Below are 13129 nucleotides of genomic sequence, written 5' to 3'. Positions count from 1 at the left end.
AAGGTATCGGGCCTAGTAGTTAACTGGGATAAATCTTCACTGCTACAGATTGATTCGATCAACAACCCCCTCCCTGATGGTCTCCCTGGGTTAAAAGTAACTGATAAGATAAAGTACCTGGGAATAGTAATGACTAGCGATCCCAATAGCTACATCTGAGATAACTTGGCCCCCTTGCTTGAGAAGTTTAGAAGAAAATGCGACATCTGGTGTCGGTTTCCCCTGTCGCTGGCAGGACGTTCAAACCTGATTAGAATGATCTGGCTGCCACAACTACTTTACATTCTCCATAACTCCCCGATATGGATCGGGAGAAAATGGTTCATGAAAATAAACTCCTTATTTAGGGAACATATTTGGAAGAAGGGCCATGCTAGGATTAAATTGCAGACATTGCAGCGACCTACCTGGGAGGGAGGATTGGCAATTCCCCATCCATATGGTTATTATCTAGCTGCTCAAATGCAGCATCTAGGGGGCTGCGAATCCCTGGGTGAAGCAAGTGCCAGCAATAAAATAATGCTAGAAGGTAGCTCACACAGACGCTTGGTGGATGCATTAGAGGCTGGTTCACTCCAGAGAAAGTTGCCAACACTTAAATTAGTAAACAAGACCTGGCAGACAGTTAAGAAGATCATGGGGTATAGAGGCATTACTGAGTTTTTACCCATATGGTCTAACGAATCCCTGGGGGAATTAAGGGCTATAGAAAAGAATCCCGTTTGGGAAAGCCACGGAATCCATAGATTGGCTCAGTTGTACAGCGATACTAACCTGAAATCCTTTATGGAACTGAGAATGGAATTCGGAGTTCCATATAATACATTCTATAATTATCTACAGATCAGGCACGCACTGAATACCCAATTTAGGTCTTCCCCTATGAAGCGATGTAAAACACCGCTTCTTAATAAAATAGTTAAAGCAATAAACACTAAGGGGCTGATTGGAGATGTTTATACGCAGTTATTGGACAAGATCCTGATTCAAGGCGTGCCCCTCGGGTCTAGAGAAGGATGGGAGGCGGATGTGGGGGAGTTGACGGACGCCCAGTGGAAAAAAATACTGGAACTTGGGCAGACGGTGTCCGTCTCTCCGTCACAGAAGGCCTCACACCTCCTCCTTCTACATAGAGCATACTACACTCCTAGAAGATTGTACAGGTTTGGGAGTAGGCCAGACGACAGATACATGGGTAATACCAGCATAACCACTGCCATAGTAAGATGTCTATACCAAGCGAGAAAGATGATAGCACAATCCTGGCTCTCAACAAACCCTCCAACTATAGGGGAATGGCTTAAAACAATGGATTCCTTGGTCTGGACAGAAAGGACAGTACACATTAAAAAAGGGAATTACAGTAAATTTCTTGGCATATGGAAGCCCTGGTTCCAGGAGCTGAATACTCGACATCTATTCTGAACCAATTACCTTTGAACCTCTCACGAGTGCGGGGGCGAATAACGGACCAAACCAGATAAATATGGGTGTAGGAACAGGCTCCACTGGGGCTTAGTCAGTTATAGCATGCCGTGAGTCCTAGTGTTAATGAACTTAACTTTTGCGCCGTTCATAAGGGAAGGGAGGGGGGTGGTAAGGCGGGTAGAAGATAAAGGGTGGGTGGGAAGAGTAGGGAGGGTAAGGGGAAAGAAAAAAGGCGGAAAAATAGCACATTGTAAGTTGTTATTACTTACATATTTATTAATATTTGTAATTATCACAGCGCACAGCAGATATGCGAGGTATTTAGCTCTATTTTTGCCTTTGTAATATTTTTTATTGTCTTTGCTAATCGCACTTTAAATACAAATATGCCACGAAAAGTATGTAACTTTTTATATTGTTATCAATAAAAAGATTTATTTAAAAAAAAAAAAATAATTGACACATTTCATATGGCCATTTATCACCATTTCTTGTCAACCTTGAATAATAAAATGACATTAAAAAAAAAAAAAATTGTCATGATAATTGTGTGTAATCACTGTCCTTGTATTCCTTTTTCAGAGACCTTGGAAGAAGTTAAAACTGGTTTGGATACTAATGTCTGTGTTTTCTTTGCAGGCCCTTCAAAGTGAGAACAACATGGGGCAAATTTAGCAAAACAGGGGTTAGGTTATTGTAAATGCATAATCGATTATCATATGGTACCATGAGCTCATTAATTAGTAATTGTTTGCAAACAATGAAAAAAAATAAGATAAACAATGGTCAGGCATTAATGGATTAAAGAGTTATAAATGAAGTTACAAATGTTGTGATGAGGTACAGATGTTTTGTTTTTTGTTTTTCCCATTAACTAATTGTCTTTCAGATGGAAATGAGCACTTACTCTTCTCAGGAGGAAAATCCATGGATGTCTTTAGTTAAAAGTTGAGTGTTTGTCATTGTTTTATGGTGGTTGTCTTGTCATGTTGTTTTTGTGTGATAATGGCCAGATTTTTTTTATATTTTTGGTATTTGTTTAGTCATCCATTTTATTTTTGTTTGTTCAGGTGGAAAGATTATTGTTTAGTCCACATGAAAGGGGGGTAATTGGCTATTATGTCAATTAGCAGCTGAATAGATGGTCATGGGAATATGTCCTCCAGCTGAATACATTTTGTTTATTTAAGACAAGAGATGTTGGTAGGAAGCCATTCTAGCCTCTGGAGTTCATTTTTTTTCTCTGTGTTTTATGTTCCTTCAGGTGGAGAAAGTTCCAAAAGGTTTAGCCTTTGTCCACCTGAGAGGGGAGTTAATGCATAGATCTTAAAGATAGATAAATTGAGATACCACACCGCAAATTTGTTATGATAAGCATAAGGAGAGAAGGGACAAACGAAAAGATTCAGTTTAATACGTGTTTTTTTCTTATGGACAATTTAGTGCTAATCCTGAATCTGAAGGACTGTGCCTATCAACAAGACTTGTGAAACATTTTTGCCGGAGTCTCTCCTGATGAATGCAAATGTGCTATTAATACATGTGCAATGGGTTGGAGGTTGGGGAAGGAATATACACATCCAATCTGTCAGAACCTGAAATGTAAAATATGTTTTTTTTTTGTTGAAGGGAGGAAATTGATAGAAGAAAAGATTTTTAATGTATGACATGTATTGACGTAACGGGAGTAACATGGTGCACTGGCATTTATACATAATAAGGTGTTGGTTGGCCAGACTAGAGGTTGGCCAGGTGACACATCAATGGGGTGAAACTTTCCTTGTATGGGGGGACACGCCTGGTTGATGTCTCACCTGAGAGGTTGAAACCCGGCACAGGGAAGGCCGGTGAATACACACAGGAGCACGCTCCAATAGATAAAGGGAACAAAATGCTGGCTACCAGGGTGCAGTATGCCTTCACCACATGGCCCTGCAACATCTCACAGTGGTTGCTAGAAACCTATTACCCTATATGTGCTGAGTATACACTAAATCAAGTACCGTCATTATACCAGTGACTTACTCCCAGAGATGTGCGGACACAGGACGCTTATGTCTGAGGAGTAACCGAAAGAGGAGGGATGTATTCAGCACTATATTGGGGGAATAGGAGCTGGGATGGGTGTTGTTAATGGAGTGGACATCGGTATCCTGAGGAACAAACTCTCAGCCATAACTTAAGCAGGGCTTTGGTACTCAGAGAGATTGGTGACATCCTTGATAACATTCAACAAATTCACATAAATACCCAGGGTAAAGTGGCTCCAGATTTTCTCAACCGTGTTGAGAGGTTGGTAGAGAGTGTGATGGTACAGGACAGAAATCTGTCATTGGCTCTGGCATGCACGCAGCGGCAGGCGGAATGATCAACCAGCATTGAGCTGATTGTACAGTCTCTGTATGAGGGGCAGTGGCCTGATGAGTTAGCATCACCGCTCAGTAAGACTTTGCCAAAACACGCTGCTTACACTAATCCAAAGTGGTGAACGAATGCCTGGATGGGCTGTACTAGTTTGGATTGTGAAAGATTTTATGCGGTATGATCCCATATACAGAAGTGCAGACTCGGTCTGTATATTTGGTGGCATCAATGGGCTTACTGACTGGGGATCCTATCTTGTTGCATTTGAGGCTAAGTGACCCACATGTGATCAGAGAAGATGGAAGATGGAGGCAGGTTGATACTTCCCTCAGTCGGAAGCATGACCATGATGTCCTTTGTATGCCAGGTCAATACATGGTGTTGAACGAAAAATGTTGGGAAGATATTTCATTCTGTATTCGGGATTTGGCCAAAGCACGTCGCTTACACTAATCCAAAGTGGTGGTCGAATGCCTGGATGGGCTATACCAGTTTGGATTGTGAAAGGTGTTATGCTGTACAGAAGTGCAGACTCAGTCTGTATATTTGGTGGCATCAATGGGTTTATTGACTGGGGATTCTATCTTGTTGCATTTGAGGCTGTTGCCCACATATGATCAGAGAGGATGGAACCTGGAGGCAGGTTGATACTTCCCTCGGTCAGAAGCATGACGATGTCCTTTGTATGCCAGGTCAATACATGGTGGTGAACGAGAAATGTTGGGTAGATATTTCATTCTGTATTCGGGATGGAGGGATCATTGCTGGGAAGGAAGCACCTGGGTATTATTTGGGACATAGACGAGTTTGTTTCCTTATCCTAAAGAATGCCGATGTAAGTCATGGAACTAGATGGTTCTTTGAACCTAACGATAGGTAGGGGTGCATAGTATACCCTGGGCATGCTCTCTGAAATCCAGGCACAGGGATGGAATTGTGTGAGTTTTGTCATTGTTGCAGATTTATGTGGGTTGTTAGACTCAATATTTATATAGAAGGGTCGCCCAGTTATCTATGCAAGCTGAGGGACGAATTGACGGTAGCATACAAGTTAGAGACTTTGCTGCCAAGTCAGAGCCCTGCAATACCGCTGACATGCCAAAAGTGCGGTAGGAAAGGCCATTGTGAGCAAGCCTGCCTAATCACGACTCGTATCTACAGTGAGGAGTTATAGGAGGTTGGGAGCGGGATGCATAATTGGATGGGACACATATGTATATGTTATGATAAGGGATTGATTTATGTTATGGTATAGTGTGATAAAGGTGTATTTTAGGCCGGTTATATAGGCAAAAGGCCCTCCTCAAGACTCTCTATCTGAAAGCTGGTTAATATGCTGCTCTGAGTGTGTGCTGGTGAATGGTGAGTGAATGGACGCCCCTTGCCTGTACTGCACCCCGTCCTGAAGATACTGGAAAGGAGAAGATACCGAAGCTACAGATTGGTGACATGGAAGTTGTCGCTGAAGAGTGATGTTGGTGGGTCACCCAGTAACAAAGCGGCACGTGTGGGGAAGCGAAACACGGTAAGACCAGTATGGACTGTTCCATAAGAGCTGTTTTTGAAGCACATGTTGAAAACCGCAACACAGTAAGACAGTTATGGACTGTTCCATAGGAGATGTTCATGTTGAAAAACGCAACACAGTAATACAGTTAAGGACTGTTCCCATAGGTACTGGTTCGGAAACACAGGATGGGAAACGACACGCGTTAAGACATTTATGGACTGTTCAATGGGAGCCGTGTCTGAAGAAGGGTGGTATGCGCCCTTTAGGCGCAAAGCGGAATATGTTGGATAGCAATATGGTCTAGTGTCATATTTATTATCCAGAGTTTGAATTGGATCTGTCATAAATCCGTTACATATCTGTTTCCTATTCCCAAAGATCACCCAGGCTAATCTTTGCAATTCCATGGTTTTAAAGAGGTTTCTTTCTGGTGGATACAACCAAGCATTTGCTTTCCTGGGGGCGGTCTGGAATGTCGTTTCTCAGCTCTTTGCTCCGGACCATCTATTGCTATAAAGCAAACTTGAAAGGGGCACTGGCTGACAGGATGATTGATGATGGTGGGCGACAAAGATCAAAGGATCAACAGACACCTAAAGATTGACATGGACAATGCCACAGTACAGCAGGACAGACAGTACTGTTGAGAAGGACTGCCCCATAAATACTGTGATTCGTCAAAAGTCTAGATGGTATGGCAATGGGGTTGGGTTTGAATGGTGTATGATCGAAGTATAAAAGACTGAGCAAGGAGGAGAAATAGCTCCTTCCCCTTTGGATCATGGCTTGGGACTATGCCTCAGTCTTCCAGATATCTTCCAGCTATCTCATAGCTGGAAGAAACAAAGCCTCGCAGAAAGCCTTGTGATAAGTATCCTTGATGTTCTTGTATTATATGTTCTGATTGTTGATCTGTGTTTGTAATATCTTTCTCTAGTATTTCATGTTAGCTTCTTATTTCCTTGGGAAATAAACAGGACTTTATTACTTATAAATTGTGTGTTTGGTTTCAAAGCTAACCTTGTATTATTGTGATATTAACAATAACATGTGCTCAGAGTTTAATAGACCTACTAATTATAATTATTATAATGTATTTATTATAATTATAGGGACTAGACAAATTAATACACAGATATAATATTAATTATTATATCGATTACTTCACCCCCCCCTTTTCCCTCTGTATTCCCCCCTTTTTTTTTCTTTCTTTCCTTTTTTTTTTTTTTCTCTTCTTCTCCCCTTCCTTTTCTGTCTTCTTCTCTTACCCTTGACATTTTCTGAACCCCGTAAAAAGAGGGCCTTGGTGATTGGAGCGGACGGTAGTGTCCGACCTTGAGCCCTGGTTCCTAGCAACAGATGAGGACAATTGGGTAAAGCTGAGACATTATATCTATACTCTAGCAGGTGTTTCCGATTAAATCCTAAAAGAGCAACAATCCAACCTATGAAGAGCCATACTACACCGATGAGCCCATACACCCTAGAGCAGTGATGGCAAACCTTGGCACCCCAGATGTTTTGGAACTACATTTCCCATGATGCTCCTGCACTCTGCAGTGTAGGTGAGCATCATGGGAAATGTAGTTCCAAAACATCTGGGGTGCCAAGGTTCGCCATCAATGCCCTAGAGCATTGACCAAATTCTCCCCCTCTTTTTATATATTCCTCTATACTGATACAAATAGGATATGTACGGAACAGGTGTATCCTCTAGATATTTACAATACTCCAAACGTGTAAACTGTTGCTTGATACACTTTAAAGGGAACCTGCTACCCATTTTGTTACATTGTTGTATTTTTACGCTATGTTGTATATTTCTTGAAATGTGTAATAAAATCTTTATGAAACAAAAAAAAAAAAAAATATGAGTCAATGGCCACCTGTCGAATGCCTTCTGGCTACACAATGGAAGATAGGGCTACCCACTTTCCCCTCTTTTCTTCATTCTTACACTGGAACCTCTATTGATCAAAATCAGACCCAACCCAGACACTGAAGGGGTTAAAATCCACAACCATACCTATAAACTAGCAGCATTTGCTGATGATCTCCTTCTCTTCCTTACGGATCCCCGTATTTCAATACCCAACTTACTTCAGGACCTGGACCCTTTCCAAAAAATGTCAAACTTAAAAATAAAACTATTCTAAATCAAATGCTCTTAACATAACATTATCACCAGAAACAGTTGAATTATGTTGAATTAACTTTCCTTTTAAATGGGCAAAAGAAACAATAACATATCTTGGCATCCGTATTCCCATCAAGTTATTGGATCTCTTTAACCAAAACTTTGGGAAAATATTGGAGGAGAAACGCAAAGACCTGAAACGATGGCCCTCTCTAAATGTCTCCTGGTTCAGGAGATCAGCACTGATCAAAATGACCATACTCCCATGCTCCCTGTACATTATGCAAATTATCCTCAAACATCTCCCTACTTCTTTCTTTACGTCCTTTCGTAAAGCATGCTCAGCCTTTATTTGGCAAAATAAACCACCCAGAGAAAAATACTTACGTCTCACTATGCCAAAAAATAAAGGAGGAATTGGACTGCCTGACTTACAAAGATACTACTGGGCAGTCCACCTGCATAGTGGATTGGAATATCCATCACAACGTTAAGGACTGGGTAAATCTCGAACATGCTGTTACACCACAATGCTTATGAACACTTCCTTGGATCCACTCCCGACATAGATCCCCTGCAGCCACATCACACCCATTCATAAACCCAACATTAGAAATATTCAGAACTCCAAAAAAAAAAATAAGGCCAACTCCTTGGTGGGGCCCACTAACACCACTCAGGTCTAACCAAGATTTCATTCCAGGAATGTCCAACGACTTTTTAAAACAAATATGGCCTCACAGAGATGTATTGACCTCTCAATTTTTTAGAAGGGGAAAGATAATCACACTACATACCATCAACGCTGGAACTTATCCCCCACTCCCTATCTCAATGGACCTATATGCAAATACACCACTTCTTAACAAATAGATAAACCAAATCACTTTGGTCCAGACCACTTACATTACTCACAAAACTGTTCAAAAAAACAAAAAAAAACAAAGACATCTCATCTCCACACTATACACATCGCTTTTTGAGGACTTACCCTCCTTTGACAGTAACGCAATCCAAGCATGAAGCCGTGAACTGAACATACAGCTTGATGACTCACATTGGGAAACTATATGCACCTACATACACAAAGGATCTATCTATGAATGTTGCTGTTCAGGAATGTGGTTACAAAATTTTAATCCGCTGGTACAGGACACCCGCTCTCCTTAAAAAGAATTTCACCACATATCTCTGACACCTGTTGGAGATGTGAGAAAGAAAAAGGGACAATGTTCCATGTGTGGTGGGTGTGTGCCAAGATTCAACCCTTCTGGAAATCAGTACATGACACTATTGTGAAAATAACTTCGGACGATATTGCTTACTCTCCTGCCCAATACCTCCTACATCATGCTTCTATACCAAAAAAAACAAAAAAAAAAAAACAAAAAACAAACATCAGAATTCACTATCGATGTCCATGGTTAATGCAGCAAGGCAATGCATTCCCTCACACTGCCACTCAACCTATACACCCAAGATTGGAGAATGGTTCTGTAGACTAAATAAAATGGAAGCGATAGAGGAACTTGTCAGCATCTCTCAGGAAAGATTATCAAAGTTCAATAAAACATGGTATGCTTGGCTACAGTACAAAACAACCAAAGCCTACACAGATATAAATTAGATAGAAAATCTCTGTAACCTTAAAATAATCATAATCCACAGTTACAGACACTAGACTCATTTTCAGAAACTGGTAACCTACTATGTTGTGCTGCCTCCTCCCTGACCTTGGGGAGGGGGCAACTTTACATCCCCACCGGCTCTGGTCTTATCCCATCCCCTTGCTCTAGAAGAACTCATCCCGGCTTCCCTCCGGCTCGCTGTCTCCTTACCCTCCGACCCCCCCCATCTTTATTCTTTCTACATCCCCTCCCCATTGAGAGAGAGAGAAGGGAGGTGGGAAGGGGGGGGGGGGGCAAGGGGAAGGGAGAGAGGAAAAATTATCTTAGCTTATCTACCCCCCCCTTTAACCTCCTCCCTTACCTGTCCCTCACGACACCACTCATAATAAGGCAGACTCTCACTACAATTTTTTTTTGACAACCCCAAGTGATGTCTACCCAGATACAATACTCAAACACTAATCCCTGACACAATATCTTAAAAAGTTCATGTTTATAAGGCTAACACATTCCTTAAGACTGAATTTACTTTCACTGTTCTCACCTATAACTACAACTTGGTAACTAAATCTCAGGAATTAGCATTCTTACTGTTTTATTATAGAGTTAAAACCATATGACAGTTAGGAATAGATGTGTTCAACACTGTTATATGTCTATGCCTTGTTCATTATTCATCAATGTTCATGTATCTTGTTAATTTGTGAACTCAATAAAACTTTATGAAACAAAATATTAAAAAAAAATAAAAATCTTACTATGCAGCAAAACATCATAACATAAGGGAGGGCACAAAGCACAACTGTGCAGGTGTGAGTGAGGTATTTTAGCACTGCGCTGCTGTACAGTGAATGAAACATGAATTAAACATCACTTTGTACATGTCAAACAAAATTGAGTAAAAAAAAACAAAAGGAAAAAGAATGGTGTGATGCACTAAAACATGCATCACACTGCCCCCTACTACTGGCTCATGGCAGACAAAAGGACAGCTTTCACACACACTCAACCGCTGTGGTTGAGTGTGTGGCAGTGGTCAGGGCAACATGAACAAGCCTTAAAGGTGCATGTTTTGTGTCGATCATCTTGATACTGACTACACACTTGAAGTCAGACATTGTAGAGGGTAGAGGTGGGGGACAGAGTCAATCACATGGAACACAAAATGGCTGAATTTGCAACTGCTCACAATGAACTAATGGATGCTTACAATGAAAAGGAAGATGAGCTAGTAAGATTGCAGACCTAGAAGATAGGTCCTGCAGAAACAATGTAAAGCTATGTGGAGTGGTGGAATCTGTACCTCCCTCTAAACTTCGGCAATTTGTGCAACAACTCATAACCACTTTGCTCCCTGACACACCTGCCAAAGAGGTCCTTGTAGATCGGGCTCACAGATTGCCCAAACCGCAAAACCTACTCGAATAGACCCCATGAGACGTCATCACTCGCATACATTTTTTCACGTGAAAGATGATCTCATGCACTTCGCCAGACAAAACTTTCAGCTACCAGACCCATATGGGGGAATTGCAATATATGCTGACCTCTTGGAATACACTACCACCTATCCTAGTCTTGGGGTTTCCCAACCAAGCTACTTATTATGAAGGAGCTTTGTTGTTAAATACCTGGAAGAGGGATTGTGACTTACGAAAAAAACTGGGGATTGCTAACTCAAGAGGAGGAAAACATACTGCCTAAACCAATTCCAGGTTGTATCTCCCCTGGGTGGAGACAAGTTGATGCAACTTGAACCTAACCTGTGACATTTAACCCTTGACCCGGCTGGGTCGTCTGAATTATTCAACACCCGCAGAGGTGGAAGCTGTTTGATTGGAGCTATACCCCCCCTATGCAAATCCTTTTGCACGTTGAGGTTTACCACTTCTCTTTTTTCTATGTTATCTTTATTGTTCTAATGTTGACACTTGATTTTTTTCTTTTCCCTTTTACCACCTGCAATCCACACTGGAAAGAAAGAGGACAACCAACTGAAATATATCCTTCATTGCCATCGATCAAATAACTGCCTGTGCTACCTTATATGTTGCCTACTACTACTTAAAAGGTAGTGTTTCTTACCTGCCCTTTTCACTGGCCTACCAGCTACCCCTGTAAAACATCTGCCTTTACCCACACAATGGTACTTAAGTTTGTCTCTATGAACGCTCATGGGCTCAACAGTCCCTTCAAGAGATAAGCTACGTGGCAAGAAGCAAAATCTGTGCATACAGGAGACACACTTTGTAGGAAAAAAAAACTTAAATGTACAAATAAGCTGTTCCCCAGATATTTACAGTGTCTGGACCCACTGAAAAAAAAATGGGACAAAGTAGGCAGATATATCATATCTGTATGTGAATTGAACACTGTCACCTATACTCTCAGTAACCTATACACCCCTTACTCTGGCCAATTACCCTTTATCTGTTCCTTTAAGAAAAAGGTGGATAGGCTTAAAAAGAGCTTTATGTTATATTATGGAAGCTAACTGTGTGGTAAACAAACACCTGGACTATTCTACTCCGCATATTGCTTCACAAAAAAAAAATTACAACCCCTTCTGCACTCCTACGATTGGTACGATATGTGGCGGTGCGCCAACTCTGCAGAAAAATCGTATTTTTGATTTACCGTAAAATCTGTTTCTCTGAGTTCACTGACTGACACAGCCTTCTTTATTCAGAACCATAGGGTTATAGCGCCCCCTACAGATAGGCAGAAAAAAGACTGTGATGTACACCCCCCTCTCTGCTATAGGCCTTCAGTTATGTAACAAGCAGTATCACAAGTATTAAAACTCCATAGAGGGAGGGGTGCTGTCTCTGTCAATGAACTCAGAGAAACGGATTGTATGGTAAGTCAAAAATACTATTTTTTCATTTGTTCATTGACAGACACAGCCTTCTTTATTCAGAACCATAGGGATGTCCGAAAGCAGTGCCAAAATATGAGCAGTGGGACAGCCAACAAAAAACCCGGCCAACCAGACAAACTGGAGCTCAGAGAGAACAACCTGGAACAAAAAAACAAAAAACCCTTAACGAGGTAAAAACCCTCTAGACCACAGCCTGCAGAACCTTGTCGCCAAAAGAAGCATCCGCAGATGTCAGCACATCCACCTTGTAAAATTTTGTGAAAGTGTGTACTGATGACCAGGGGCAAACATGCGTTACCGATCCCTGATGACGGAAGGCCCAGGAGGCACTCAGCGCCTGAGTCGAGTGCGCCTTCACCAGGAAGGGAGGAACCCGACCCATGATAGAGTAGGCCTGAGTCACCGTCTGCCTGATCCATCTAGAAATGGTCGCCGAGGAAGCAGATAGCCCCTTCTTTGGTCCGTCCGTGATCAGGGAGTCTGACTTTCGAAAAGACTCAGTGGTTGCCAGATACACCCTGACAGCCCGTACCACATCTAAGGTGTGCAAGGCAAATTCCCTCGGATGTTGTCTGGAACACAGAGAAGGCAACATGATGTCTTGATTTAAATGGAAATCAGAGACAACCTTTGGAAGGAAAGAAGGACAAGGACGAAGCACCACCTTGTCCCCGTGATTCACCAAGTAGGGCGTGTGACAGGATAGTGCCGCCAACTCTGACACCCTGCTAGCAGAAGTAATACCCACCAAGAAGGCCACCTTCTGTGATAGCGTGAGCAGGGAAATTTCTGGAATATTTTCAAATGAAGGCTTCTGTAGAACCGAAAGTATTCAAGTCCCATGGTGGCAAGGAAGATCGCACCGGTAGAACCACATGTCACACTCCCTGAATGAAGGTATGCACCAAGGAATGCGAAGCCAGGGAGCGTTGAAAGAAAACCACCAAGGCCGACACCTGGCCGTCGACAGTACTCAAGGCCAAATTCTTTTCAATGCCCCTCTGAAGAAAAGTCAAAATCCGTGTCACCGAAAAGGAACGTGGGTAAAAGCCCACCGACTCACACCATGTAATGTACACATTCCACATCCGATAATATACCTTCCTGGAAGTACACTTTCTAGCTTTGAGCAGCGTTGGAATCACGGACGCAGATAAGCCCTTATCCTTCAACACCTGGCT

General features: G+C 42.0%; 1 protein-coding gene across 4 annotated transcripts in view; it reads right to left on the bottom strand.

Annotated features, from left to right (window-relative positions):
• Positions 1-13129, bottom strand: part of MARCHF6 (membrane associated ring-CH-type finger 6) — a 1314422-nt gene that overhangs the window by 652356 nt on the left and 648937 nt on the right. The gene's annotated exons all lie outside the window — the stretch shown is intronic.

Source organism: Aquarana catesbeiana, linkage group LG05 (assembly GCF_042186555.1).
Source record: "Aquarana catesbeiana isolate 2022-GZ linkage group LG05, ASM4218655v1, whole genome shotgun sequence".
In the NCBI taxonomy this organism is placed as follows: domain Eukaryota; kingdom Metazoa; phylum Chordata; class Amphibia; order Anura; family Ranidae; genus Aquarana; species Aquarana catesbeiana.
This window is presented reverse-complemented; position numbering and strand designations above follow the sequence as displayed.